Consider the following 13,602-nt stretch of genomic DNA (forward strand, 5'->3'; position numbering starts at 1 on the left):
AGCACCCTGGTTCAAGCCACCACCATCTCTCACCTGGACTATTGAAATAGTCTACTAAGTGGTGGTCTCCCTATTTCCTCCCCAGGCCCCTGAAGTCTGTTTCCATACAGCAGCCAAGTGAACCTTCTGAAACAAACTAAATGATGTCACTTCTCTGCCCTAACCCTCCAAAGATGTCCCAGTAAATTTTAAACAAAATCCAAACCCTCACCATGGTCTACAAGGCCCTGTAAGCTACCTTCTCCATCTTTATCTCCTACCCCCTTAATCATGGCACTCTGATCACACAAGCCTCCTTGCTGTCCTCAGGAAATTATCATGCCAAATTTATAATACAACCCTATATTTAAAAACCATTCATATATGTATATATGCATTTAAAAGTATAGACACAAAATATGAATAATTTTCTGAAGATAGTAGGATTATAGACACTTTGCTTGTGCAAAAAGTATTTCTAATTTACGTATTACTCATGTGTGATTTTAATGTATTGCTTATGTAATAAAAAATATAAAAAGCTGTGTATAAAACCTCTTACACCCAATGTAGCAATAGTATTTAGCTACACACAAAATCTAGAAATAAACCATGTGTTTTACCAGCTTCAGGCTCCAAACTTCCCATTGAGTATAGTCTATTCAAGGAGAGTCATCTCCACAGTACCTGGACAAGAGGCCCTTTAATCTAAATATAGGAGTGTTCAGGAATTCAAATGCAGACTCAGTTGAAAGAGTGGACGCTACCTGCCTGACCCAGGCCAACCACACCACAGATGAATGAGCTGTTGCAGAAACTCTGATATCTCTACAACGTGTCATTTGATAATGCAGTGTCTTTTGACACAGACCAAGCTACAGAGCTGCCTACAGTGTATAATTAAGGGTTTCAGATGTACTAAGGTTTTCTCCTGCCAAATGCCATTCATCTGTGCTTTACTCTTCCAGCAAATATAACCAAAGTACAATTTGTAAAGCCAGCTCGCTGTGTGAATTATTTTGTCCTGCTGTTCGAAGGCCCTGTGTGGTTTAGAGGAGTAGAGAAATTATTCTAGGATACCTGAGCCACGAAATCCAATCCTAGCATTTGACAGAAGAGGAAACTGGGACCCATAAAAGTGAAGTGACTCACCCAAAGTCACACTCCTGGTTTGTGGAAGAGCAGGGGCTAGACTTCAGGAATCCTGATGCCTCATTCCAGGGTTTTTTGTTTGTTTTTTTTTTTCCAGAACTTAGAATGCTATCTTTGGAAAATGAGAGTAACTAGTCACAGACTGAATGTGGGTACAACTAGAAACAGCTTTATTTTTTTTCAACTTGGGTCTTCAATCTCGTCCCACTAGTACTCTCGTGCCTGTCCCTCGATGACATCTTTGACAGTCTCCATAACGGTCTGGTCATGTACAATTTCATGAACCACCTCATTGCAGCAATTAAGACTTTTTAAGATGTTAAAAATATAAAAATCTCATCTGGTCTAATTTCTCCAAAGAAGATATACAAATGGCCAATAAGCACATGAAAAGACGCTCAACTTCACTGTCACCAGGGAACTGCAAATCAAAACCACAATGAGATACCACCTTACATCCACTAGGATGGCTATTATCAAGAAAACAGAAAATAACAAGTGTTATCCGGCGGCGGGGGGTGCCTCAGGCATTGCTGGTGGGAATGTAAGACCAGGCAGATGCTCTGGAAAACAATTTGGCAGTTCCTTCAAAAGTCGAACATGTAACCATGTTACCATGTAACCCAACAATTCCATTCCTAGATATATACCCCAAAGACTCGAAAGCAGGTACTCAGACAGATACTTGGACATCAGTGTTCACTGCAGCATTACTCACAGTTGTCAAAAGGTGGAAACAATGTAGTGTCCATAAACAGAGGAGTGGATACACAAAATAATAGTACACAAATACAATGGAATATTACTCAGCCATAAAGAGAAACGAAGTCCTAATATATGCTATGACATGAATGAACCTTGAAAATATGTTGAGTGAAGTAATGCAGACACAAAAGGACAAATCTTGTACGATCCCACTCATACAAAGTATCTAGAACAGGCAAACGCACAAAGACAAGTTTATTAGTGGTTACCAGGAGCTGGGAGGAGGGGAAAACAAGGAGTTATTACTTAAGGAGCAATGAGTTTCTGTTTGGGGTGATGAAAAGTATCTGGAAATGGATAGTGGCGATGGTTACACAACGTGGTGAGTGTCAATGAATTGAACACTTAAAGATGGCTAAAATGGCATCTATCTTTGGCATACATTTTACCACAATAAAATTTTTCTAAAAATCTCATCTGGTCTAAATCAAGTTTTCAGTCTCCCGTCCAGCTCAAAGCTCCTCCTCTCTTCCTGCTTTAGGCCTGACCCACAGCTTAGTCCTGCACTTGGGAAGGGGACAGTTGGCTTTTCACTCCCCCCTCCCCTTTCTCCCCCTGCTTCTTGTTTCCCAGGGTCTTTGGTGTGCTTGGAGTGGGAGGCAGGGGCAAGAACTGGAGCAAGATTGGTTAAAGTCTTTGTACATGATTATATATAGACCTCCCTTGGCTGACAGAGTTCTCTGGATTGCAAGTAACCAAATGATGCTCTTCAGTGGGATACAGTTATAGGTTCTCAAGAAGCCTTATGGGAGTCTCCACACTGCCTGGATCCCTCTCTGTTGGCTGGGAGGAAACAATCCTCTACTAGTCCCTCTCAGGAGAGGTAGGGGCAAGCCACTGCACTTTCCCTCACACTCTCCCTTGTTAATTAACTCTCCTTGAATATCCAGTCTTTTTCTTCACACAAGTTATAGGTGGGTGATGAGGTGATGTTTGCCAGACCAGTTTAGCTACCTTTGTATAAGTTTTGACGTGGTTGTGCCTGGATGTTTCTCTTTAGAAGGTGAGGATATGTGCAGCCAAGTGTCTTCACAAAAAAGGAGTCCTGGTGGTGAAGTGGTTAATTGCTTGGCTGCTAACTGAAAAGACGGTGGTTTGAACCCACCAGCTGCTCTGTAGGAGAAAGATGTGGCAGTCTGCTTCCGTAAAGATTACAGCCTTTGAAACACTATAAATGGGGCAGTTCTACTCTGTCCTATAGGGTCGTTGGAAACAGTGGTGGCGTAGTGGTTAAGAGCTACGCCTGCTAACCAAAAGGTCAGCAGTTTGAATCCACCAGGCGCTCCTTGGAAACCCTATGGGGCAGTTCTACTCTGTCCTATAGGGTCACTGTGAGTTGATGGCAATGGGTTTGTATAGGGTCATTACGAGTTGGAATCAACTACAAGGCAACAGGTTTGGTTTTGGTTGGTTTTTGTCTTCACAAAATATCCCTTTCAATACCCTGTTATAATAGGAATTCTAAATGATTTTTTTGTAGACAGGAGGTACTTCTTATTTTTGGAAAGTCTTGAAATTATACAAGGAAGAAGTGGCTGCTGGGAAGATCCTGTGGGGAGAAAGGGACCACTGAGAGAAGGAGAGGCTGCTTCCAAACACAAACCTCCTCACCCTATGGAATGTCAGAGATCCTGAGGGAAAGGCTCCGAAGGCACTGCTTCCCTGGAGCCAACTGGATTGGACATGTGTGGTAGAGGACAGAGAAAGCCAAAATCCTGGCTCTGCCTATCACCTACTAGGTGGTGTTGACTTTCTTCTTTCTGGGACTCGGGTTGCCCATCTGTAAGATAGGAGGGTGGCGAATATTTGTCAGTTTTGGCTGCCTAGCATTGAAGGATCCCCCCTATTTGGAGGAATTCCAAGATAGCCTCTTCCCACCCTCCATTATGGTACTCTAAGGGGGTGGTGACATGTATTCTATTTCCCTGCCCCTCCCATGCAGCTACAGCATGGACATGTGATCCAGGCTCAGCCAAGGACTTTGAATCCTTAATAAGAATGCAAAGGTCTAGCCAAGGTCAGGGTAACACTGGTCCAAGGACCTATCAGTGAATGACTGGGAGCAGTCAAGCTCAGAGCACAGCAGGAGCACCCATTGCCCAGTGCCCCTTTAGCTGTGCCTAGCCACCCTGCTTATATTCTGAGCCTGGCTCTCTAGCCATACTGATTCTGAAGAAATGCCCTGTTCTTCTGTCATAGATATTTTAGTTTGACTCACAACCCTCATTTCAACCTCTTTCCTCTTATCTCCCACTGATCTACATGCCAGAAAGGAAAATACTAGAATTCCCAGGCTCCTTTTTATTAAGCAGTGGTCCCATGATACAACTCTGATCAATGAAATAAAGGAATAAGTCCCTTCCCCAGTATAAAGACAAAACCTAGAAAGGAAAGGCTTTTACACTTCATCTCTGTCCTTTGTTCCTGCCTGGAACACAGATGAAATGCCTGGAGGTGGAGCACCCAGCCCTAACTATGAGGAACAAAAACCTAAACAGAACCTCAGTTTCTAACGACATCCCTGAGCAGCATGACAACCTCTGGACTCTGCTTCTAGATTTGTTAGATAAATAAAAATAAGTTATCTATTTAAGCCACTGTTCCTTAGATTTTCTGTTACGCTCAGATAAATATATTCTTTCTGAATATACCTTCCAAAAAACTCAATAAAAGCTAACTGAGGATGGTATTTACATTTGTAAAGTATTTTGGAGCTCATCAACTGTCCTAATTGCTTAAGTTTGTCAGGGTAAGTTTCTGACCCTGACTGGTACCACAAGCACTCCAGATCTCCTCCCCTTCTGATATCCTGTCCTTTTAAGAGGAAAATTCCCCTTACTATGCAAACCCATAAAAAATAGCACCCACAAAAAAAGAAGAGCAATCCTCTTGCTCTCAGTCGTAACTTGAGATGGTAAGCCACTGAGCCCTGTCTCCTCCCTAAAGGCAAGGCCAACTCTCCTACCTGAGGTCACCTAGCCTAGTGCTACCTCATAGAAGTAACTATTGGCTTACACCATCAACTTCAGAATTTTCAGAGGCAGATTCTTGCTAACCAGGGAAAATCTGAACTGAATAATAGTTACATTTGTAAAACATTTTGTTGTTTGGAAACAGAAACTGTCTTTTTGTACTGCATCTTGTGCCTTCATAATAATCCTGAGATCAACAAGGAAGGGATAAGGACCATGTTGCTTACAGAAGGATGTTACCACAGATTCTAGATATAATACGTAATATCAGAAAAGAGAGCTATAGGACCAGAAGCAGTGCGGAAAGGAGCCCGTATACTGAACTGTGTTCTGTGGAACCTAGGAACACAGAACATAGACTAGGAACATAGAACATAGTAGCTTGAGCTCCAGCAAGTCGTTTCTCTCTTGGATCCAGTTTCCTTACCTGCACGATGAGGATGCTAGACATGATCTTTGGAGTTCCTTCCAGCTCTGAGCACAAACCTGGCACACTGAAGATGCTCACAATTGTTTAATTCTAGAATATTGGATTGAAAATACCTTGGGGGTCTTCAGTGTACACTTTCCCCTTCCAGAGGCAATTAAGTCAAAGGTGATCTCTGGCCAAAACAGGTCTCGCCCAAGATTGGAGCCTTAACATTTTCTGCAAAGTACTGCTTTCACCCGCCACTTTCAGCCTTTGGGTATGGCATGCAATTTCTGCTATTGCATTTAGAAAGAAAAAATGGTGACTGTCAACTGAAAGGTGGGCTCTAAATCACAGCTAAATTTCCTAAGAGCCACGAAGATGACTGAAAAAATTATGGCCTTTCACCAGGGCACAAAGTACCTTGTCATTCTCACTTCACTGTGAAGCACCCGAAAATATTGTCTTAGGGTGCCTTTGTGGCCAGAAGCAGCTTCTGGTGGGAACAGTGAGGCCAAATATCACCTCCTCTAATGATAATCAACTAAGACTTCCCCAGGAATATTATTTTTGGTTTAATATACTTATTGTCAAAGGCCTACAAGTATTTTGGCCACTTAAATACAATTCCAACCAAAATATTCCAAGAATGATTGTAACACTCCCAGAATGCATGGTTGCATCCAGTCACAAGATCTTTAAGGGAGTAAGATTGTCTGAATTTCTTTAACTATTTGTTTACATCCTCCTTACTTAGGATATAGTCCATAATCGCTTATAGACACTACATTTTCCCTCTGAAATGTTAGAAATTTTAAACCCAAATTTACCTTTCATGTCTATTATAATCTTCACTTGCCCCAAACTATCCAAGTTCTGGTATTGCATAAACTGGGAAGATGCTGAGTTTTCTGGATCCTTAGAGCTGTGGTTCTTATTGAAGAATGATTTTATCCCCCGGGGGATATTTGGTAATGACTGAAGACATTTTTGGTTATCACAACTTGGTGGGGTGGGGGGCAAACTACTGGTATCTAGTGGGTAGAGGCCAGGGATGCTGCTAAACATCCTACAATGCATAGGACAGTCTCCACTACAAAGAATTAGCCACCTAAAATATCAATAGTGCTGTTGTTAGGTGCTGTTGCTGTATAGGACAGAGTAGAACTGCCCTATAGGGTTTTCAAGGAGTGGCTGGTGGATTTGAACTGCTGATCTTTTGTTTAGCAGCTGAGCTCTTAACCACGGTGCCACCAGGGCTCTGTCAATAATGCTAAGGTTGAGAAACCCTGCTATAGAATCTCAAGATGCAAAGAACACGGCCCTTAATGGCTTCCAGGGTTAGAAAGGTTATACGGGTAGCACAACTCTATGACTCTTCATGATCTCAGAGACACAGTAGATACCGAGGAAAATGTAGGCTGCCTTTGCTATGCCAACTCTGAATACTAGTAATGGAAATAATTTCTTTTTTTTTTTAAGAAGGCAGCCCCTTCCTTTGATCTTCATTGAACTTCAATGTCCTCTTCACCCAGATCTACAGTGAAAGTAGGACTAGAACATATTGGTACAGGAGCAGGCCTCAGACAAGGTCTGAAAGATGTACAGGTTTGATACTCACACCCCTCAGAGCTCACTTTACTTGGGAGAGATGGCAGAAGGATAGAAAAAATTTCCAAACACTTTTAAAAGAATCCTAACAACTTCATAGATCGGTAAGATTTCAAGCTACTTTTAAAAAGCATTGAATTAGTCTCTCTGCTCTTATTATTCTAATTATTTCTACTCACCCCCCCTCATTTCAAAAAGACTCTGAGGTGACTAACTCTCCCCGTGGTGCTGACTCAATTTTCCCATGTCGCGCTTATAGCAAATATGGGTTCTAGAACTGACAGGTATAAGTTTCAAGTTAAGAGGAAAAAGGATTTTGGAAGGACCAAGGAAAAGTAATATTTGGGTAGTTAACACATATAAGTTAAATTCCTACTATGTGTAAAAGCATTGTGTTAAACACTGAAGGAGATAGTTTTTAAAAGTGTAAATCACAGCTGGCATCTTTAAGTAATTTATAATCTGCTTGAGCGAGATAGGCTCTGTGCCCAAAGGAGGATGTCTTATATTACAAGGCAGTCTGGGCTGGTGCCTCCTGGGCGGGTGAAGCCCTTAGCATCCTTCATCTCTTCTGGCCAGGGAAAGAGGGCAGAGCAGGAATAGATGAAGGTGATCCGCCATCGGGGACTGCAGGAACAAAGGCTCGGAAGTGGGCACACGCTAGGAATAGCCAAGGGAAGTAAGGAAAACAGGGTTAGGTCATAGAGGCCCCGACTGGCAGAGGAAGATTTAGGGTTTTATCATAAGGAGCATCTGACGGTATCTTGAACCTCTTCCCCAACAGCCCTGTTGTCGTTAGTCGCCCTTAAGTCAGCTCTGACTCATGGCAACCCTATGTATAACAGAACTAAACGTTGCTCAGTCCTGTGCCACCTTCATGATCGTTGGTAACTGGACAATGTTCTGTTGTGATCCGTAGGTTTTTCACTGACTAGTTTTTGGAAGTAGATCGCCAGGCCCTTCTTCCTAGTTTGTCTAGTCTGGAAGCTCCATTGAAACCTGTTCACCATGGGTAACCTTGCTGGTGTTTGAAATACCAATGACGTACCTTCCCACATCACAGCAACATGCAGGTCACCACGGTATGACAACCCTATGATGTAGCTACTATTCTTCTCCTCATTTTACTGATGAGGAAACTGAGGCACAGGGGGGCTAAATAACTTACTCAAAGACACACAGTTAGCCAGTGCTACAGCCAGGATTCAAACCCTGGGCAGGGCCCACACTCTTAAATCACTTCATCAGACCACTCCTTGATAGCACAGAAGAGCTAGAGCAGAGGAGAGACCAGAGATGGGTCTCTGTTAGGAAGGAATTGCCAACAGAGAGCATTTCAAGGAGTTGAAGAAGTCAATAGGGTCAGATGTTGCTGAGCCATCAGGAATGAAACCTGAGAAATGGCCATTGGATTTGTGATTAGGCAATCACAGGTGACCTTTAAGAGTTCTGTTTCAGTAGAGCGGTGGGGATGGGAATTCTTTGTAGGGCATCAAGAGGGGAGTGGCGGCAGATAGAACAACAGGCAAAAATTGACCGTAAAAGGAGGGTGAAAGATGGAAGGGAAATTTCCAAGCTTTTCTTTTGACACTATTCCCAAAATAATGGAACATTTTCTTTAGTTGTGGAATTGCATTGTGTTTTGCCCTGTTCTTTTGTTTCAGAGGGTGAAACTAGCACATTTTTGTTGTTATGGTTAAAGGAGAATTATCAAGTGTCATAGAAATTGTTTTGGTTTTTTAAAATGCTACATCGAACTCAGGTGAAATATAAAGATTTAACTATTTCAAGGGAAACCACTGTGGGGAGGAAGTTACTTTACCTTATACGCTGCATCGGCTCATATAAATGGCAGTTTGGTAATCTACCAAGGACTGGGTAGGACAGTGTAAGGGAATCACTGATAAAATAACTCCCTTTTGATGTGTTTTGAGCCAAGGGAGGACACTGTATGCGGTACGGCTTGAGACTGAAATCCAGAAAACAGCTGCCTGATCTCGGTTTGGACTTTCAAAAACCTGGGCTGCAAAGGGCAAAAATACTGATTAATATTCTTTGTTTAAATGAGCTTTGGGAACTGGAGTTATCAGCTCCGTCCTAGCTTTTGAGTACCTTCTGTTACAAATCAAAAGCAGTTTTAAGGGAAGCTGCTTTTTTCTGAAGGCAGAATTCCTCTTACGGCAGGTAACTCAGACTGCCTAGGGCAGTGACGGCTCAGTAGTAGAATCTTCGTCTTCCATCCTAGAGAGCCGGGTTAGACTCCAGGCCAATGCACCTTGCGGGCAGCTACCGCCTGGCTATCCGTGGAATCCTGCATGTCGCTATGATGCTAAACAGGTTTCAGTGGTGCTTCCCAACTAAGACAGACTAAGAAGAAAGGCCTGGGGATCTACTTTAGAAATTGTGCCAAAGAAAATTCTATGGATCACAACAGTTCTAGCCCCAACTGATCATGGGGATGGTGCAGGACTGGGCAGGGGTTCATTCTGTTGTGCACGGGGTTGCCATGAGGTGGGGGCTAACTTGATGGCAGCCAACAACAACAACATGGCAGCAATGAGAGCCACAGAAGAGGAAGGGGAGAGGGAGGAGGGAGAGAAAGATGAGAAGAAGAAGGAAGAGGAGGAGGAAGCTTCCCTGAGGCTGAGGAGTAGTTTTGGCAAGACTTCTTCCCAAAACCAATAACACTCTCTAACATCCCAGGGTACTCAATTCTAATATGTTCTAAGGCTGAATAAGACCCTGAAATGCCAATCATTTTGGTCCAGTCCAAGAACTACTGCAAGCAATAGATGTCTGAAAAGTAACTGGGGGTCTGGGGCTGCTTTTAGGTCCTGGGTGGCACAAACAGCTTGCACTTGGTTACTAACTGAAAGCCTGGTGGTTCAAATCCACCCAACTGTGCCATGGAAGAAAGGCCTGGCAATTTATTTCTGTAAGTCATAGCCATTAAAAACCCTATGGAGTACAGTCCTACTCTGACACATGTGGGCTCGTCATGAGTTGGAATTGACTTGATGGCAATGGGTTTGAGGCTCTGTTGGTCGGAGAAGGCTCAGGTTGTGATGTTGTTGATGTGTGTTTCTTGCTGAGACTTCGCAGACATGTGGAATAACTGTTTGGCAATGAGCTCTCACATCTAGTTCAAATAGGGAAGCAATAAGTTAATGCTGGTGGTACAGAGTTTAAGCTGCCTTTGTGAAGAGCTGGAGTGAGTGTTCATAGATTCCTTTCTAGGGAAAGAGTGGCTCAGGCCATTGGGAAAATGGATAGAGTCTGAAGTGTCCTTCTTTGGAGGTCCTAAAAAACATTATGTACCCCAAAGAGGAACCCACACAGGTCTTTTCTCCATCCCAGATCATCTCCCCATCCCTCTTGCTGTCTTGTCTCACACCCCACCTGCGGGTGACTTTCCTTTCATTTTTACAGGAGCTAACTGGGAGGTTCCTCTCTCCAACACCAGTTCAAGAGTAAGACAGGCTCTCTCCTATTCTTCTCCACTTTCCTTGCTGTTCCCCAAACACACATATAAGCCCTTTGCATTTTAGGGGTTTCACCACTCACTACAGGGAGCAGTAAGGGCAACAAAAACAAAAAGTATGGGGAGGCTGGAAAGAGTCAAGAAGATTCTTCTCTGAGTCAACAGTCTTGAACCACAAAAGAAGTTCATGGTCGGTTTACTTTGAAATACTTGCTTTTCATCAGTCTCTTTTTCACTCCTTGGTGACAGCCTTAGCAAAGGTTTTAATTTTATTTAAAAAGTGATTCACAACCCATGAGTTAATCCATCCCCTTTGCCACAGTGACTTGCTGTCCCCACTCTGTGTGGATCTGTCCTTTCCACAGCACCAGGCGGTGAACAAAATAGACAAACTCCCTGTCCTCTGGAGCTTTCATTCTCACTGGGGAGAGGGATAGTAAACAAAATAGCCAAGTTATATAGTCTGTTAGATGGATAGCTGCCACCAAGTTGACACCAACTCATGGCGACCTTGCATACAACAGAATAAAATGTCGCCCGGTTCTGCGCCATCCTCCCAACCGCCAACGTGTTCAAGTCCATCCATCGTTTAGGCTACTGTTGCAATATAGTATGCTAAAACAAAAAACAAAAAACTCAGTGCCATCGAGTCAATTCTGACTCATAGTGACCCTATAGGACAGAGCAGAACTGCCACACAGGGTTTCCAAGGAGTGCCTGGTGAATTCGAACTACCAACCTTTTGGTTAACAGCTGTAGCACTTAACCACTACACTACCAGGGTTTGCAACATAGTATGCTAGACGGTGATAAGTACGATGAATAAAAGAGAAGCAGCGAGGCAAGGCGTGTAGTTTTAAAGGAGTGGCCAGGGAAGGCCTCACTCAAGAAGTGATGTTTGAGCAAGCTTTAAAGGAGGTGAGGGAGCAAAGCAGGCAGAAACGTGCAGGAAGAGCATTCCAGGAGAGGGACCGGCTACTGCTGAAGGCCTGAGGCGGGAAAACAGCAAGGAAGCTAGGGTGTGTAAAGCAGAACAGGACAGGTGGCCAGAGGACTATGGGGCAGAGCACCATTTTCTACTCACAATCACAGCGGTAACAGAGAAAGAGTCTAGCATTTGAGCCACATCAACCTGGCTTTGAACATCAGCTCGACTCCTTACATCATGTATCTTGGGCCCCCCCTCCTCATGTGTAAGTAGCTGACACAACAGGTGACTGACTGCAGGAGGTTGAAGGAGATATGGAATGTGAAACTGCCTACCATGGAACATGGCTCATGCCAGTTCTTATCCAACAAACATCAGTTCCCTTCCACTTCCCTGGTTATACGGCTCCTCTCATTTAGCGCTCACTGAGGCAGAATAAAAGGTGCCCAGAAGTATGTGTGGGTCCCTGGGTGGTGCAAACAGTTGACGTGCTCGGCTGTGAACTGAAAGGTTGGAGGATTGAGTCCAGCTCAGAAACACCTTGGAAGAAAGGCCTGGCAATCTACTTCTGAAAAAATTAGCCACTGAAAACCCTATGGAGCACATTTCTACTCTGACACACATGGGGTCACCATGAGTCAGAATTCACTTGACAGTAACTGGTTTTTGATTGTTTGTTTGTTTTGTTTTTAAAAAGTATGCCATTCAAGGCCCTCCAACATGTCCAGGATATATTATCAAATGTAAGAAAACAAACCACAAAACTATGCATTTATTAAATGTTTTAGTATCTGCATTGAAAAATCTGGAGGAATCCGTACTAAATTGTTAATGGTGAGCACTGCTGAGGAGTGAGATTATCAAAGACTTTGACCATTGGCCTTCTATATCTCTGTACTGTTTGACATTTCCCAGTGAACAGGTATTATAACCACAAATAGAAATCACAACATAGGCTAGTGTTGATGTAGGAGAGGTGATTTCCTGGCCCTACCCCACATCAGTAACATCAGTTCTGAGTAGCCTCCATCCCACTGCCCAACCAAGGCCCGCCTGGTGTGTTCCAACTTTAGGAGCTCTTATGTCTTCTATGTAGCGCTGGTGGCACAGTGGTTAACAGCTCAGCTGCTAACCAGAAAGTCAGCGGTTTGAATCTACCAACTGTTCCTTGGAAACCCTATGGGGAAGTTCCACTCTGTTCTACAGAGTTGCTATGAGTTGGAATTGACTTGATGGCAACAGGTTTGGTTTTGTTTGGTTTATCTCTTCTCTTTGGGGAAAGCAAAACAAAAACAACTAAACCCATTGTTGTTGAGTTGACTACAATTCATGGCAACCCCATCTGTGCAGAGTAGAACTGTGTTCCATGGGGTTTTCTTGGCAGTGACCTTTTGGAAGCAGATTGCCAGGCCTTTCTTCCAAGGTACCTCTGAGTGGGTTTGAACCGCCAACCTTTAGGTTAGTAGCTGAGCACTTAACAATGTGCACCACCCAGGGGCTCTATATCTGGGAAAACTTGTGTGCAAAAAGGGCCAAAGGGAGCTATGGGTTTCTCAGATGAGACCTGGACCACAGGAGAAGGTCACATGATGGGTATGTCTGGTCAGCATCTGTGAACTCTGATTAGTTCAGTATGGAAAGGGGACAGATTAATTTGTAGGTTGTGAACAACTTTTTAAATAAAATTAAAATTTCTGTTAAGGCTGCCACCAAGGAGAGAAAAAGAGACCAATGAAAATCAAATATTTCAAAGTAAGCTGATTGAGAACTTCTTTTGTGGATCAAGATTGTTGACAATGAAAAAAACCTCATTATAAAGAATACTAAATAAGAGGTACTATAAAGACAATTCACATTTCAAAACTAAGTAGCTTACAGGGTCAAGGAAAGATAAATATACCAGTTGCCAGTGTCTTTCTCAATAATGTATTCAAATGTGCATTACAATTCGACACGGCTACGTATGTTAATTACAGAGTTCAGGAAAAATTTACCCTCTCCTTCCCCTCACCAAAGAAACAGAAAAAAACCTTGGTGGGGAAAAAAAATTATGTTCATTGAGGGCTTTTCCCAGTTTAAATACATATACATTTCAAGGGGGAAAAAAATGTAGTCCAGAAATTCTCACATTCCCTGAATTGGCCTTTGAGCCAAAAAGGGTGCTTAGCTCTGCACTAAATGAAATCTTGCTTCAATGGGAGCAAGCTGACTGGTCGACTTCTTGGATGCTTTTCCATTATGAGATTCCTGATTGAAAAAGGGAATGACGCTCCCCATAAGAACACCCATTTCCTCCCCAGAAATG

The 13,602-nt window shown here is 43.2% G+C and overlaps 1 protein-coding gene across 2 annotated transcripts in view; it reads right to left on the reverse strand.

The window, feature by feature from the left end:
* TMEM266 (transmembrane protein 266) overlaps positions 1-13,602 on the reverse strand; it is a 217,100-nt gene that overhangs the window by 137,213 nt on the left and 66,285 nt on the right. The window lies entirely within an intron of this gene.

This window comes from Elephas maximus, chromosome 13, assembly GCF_024166365.1.
Source record: "Elephas maximus indicus isolate mEleMax1 chromosome 13, mEleMax1 primary haplotype, whole genome shotgun sequence".
Lineage (NCBI taxonomy): Eukaryota > Metazoa > Chordata > Mammalia > Proboscidea > Elephantidae > Elephas > Elephas maximus.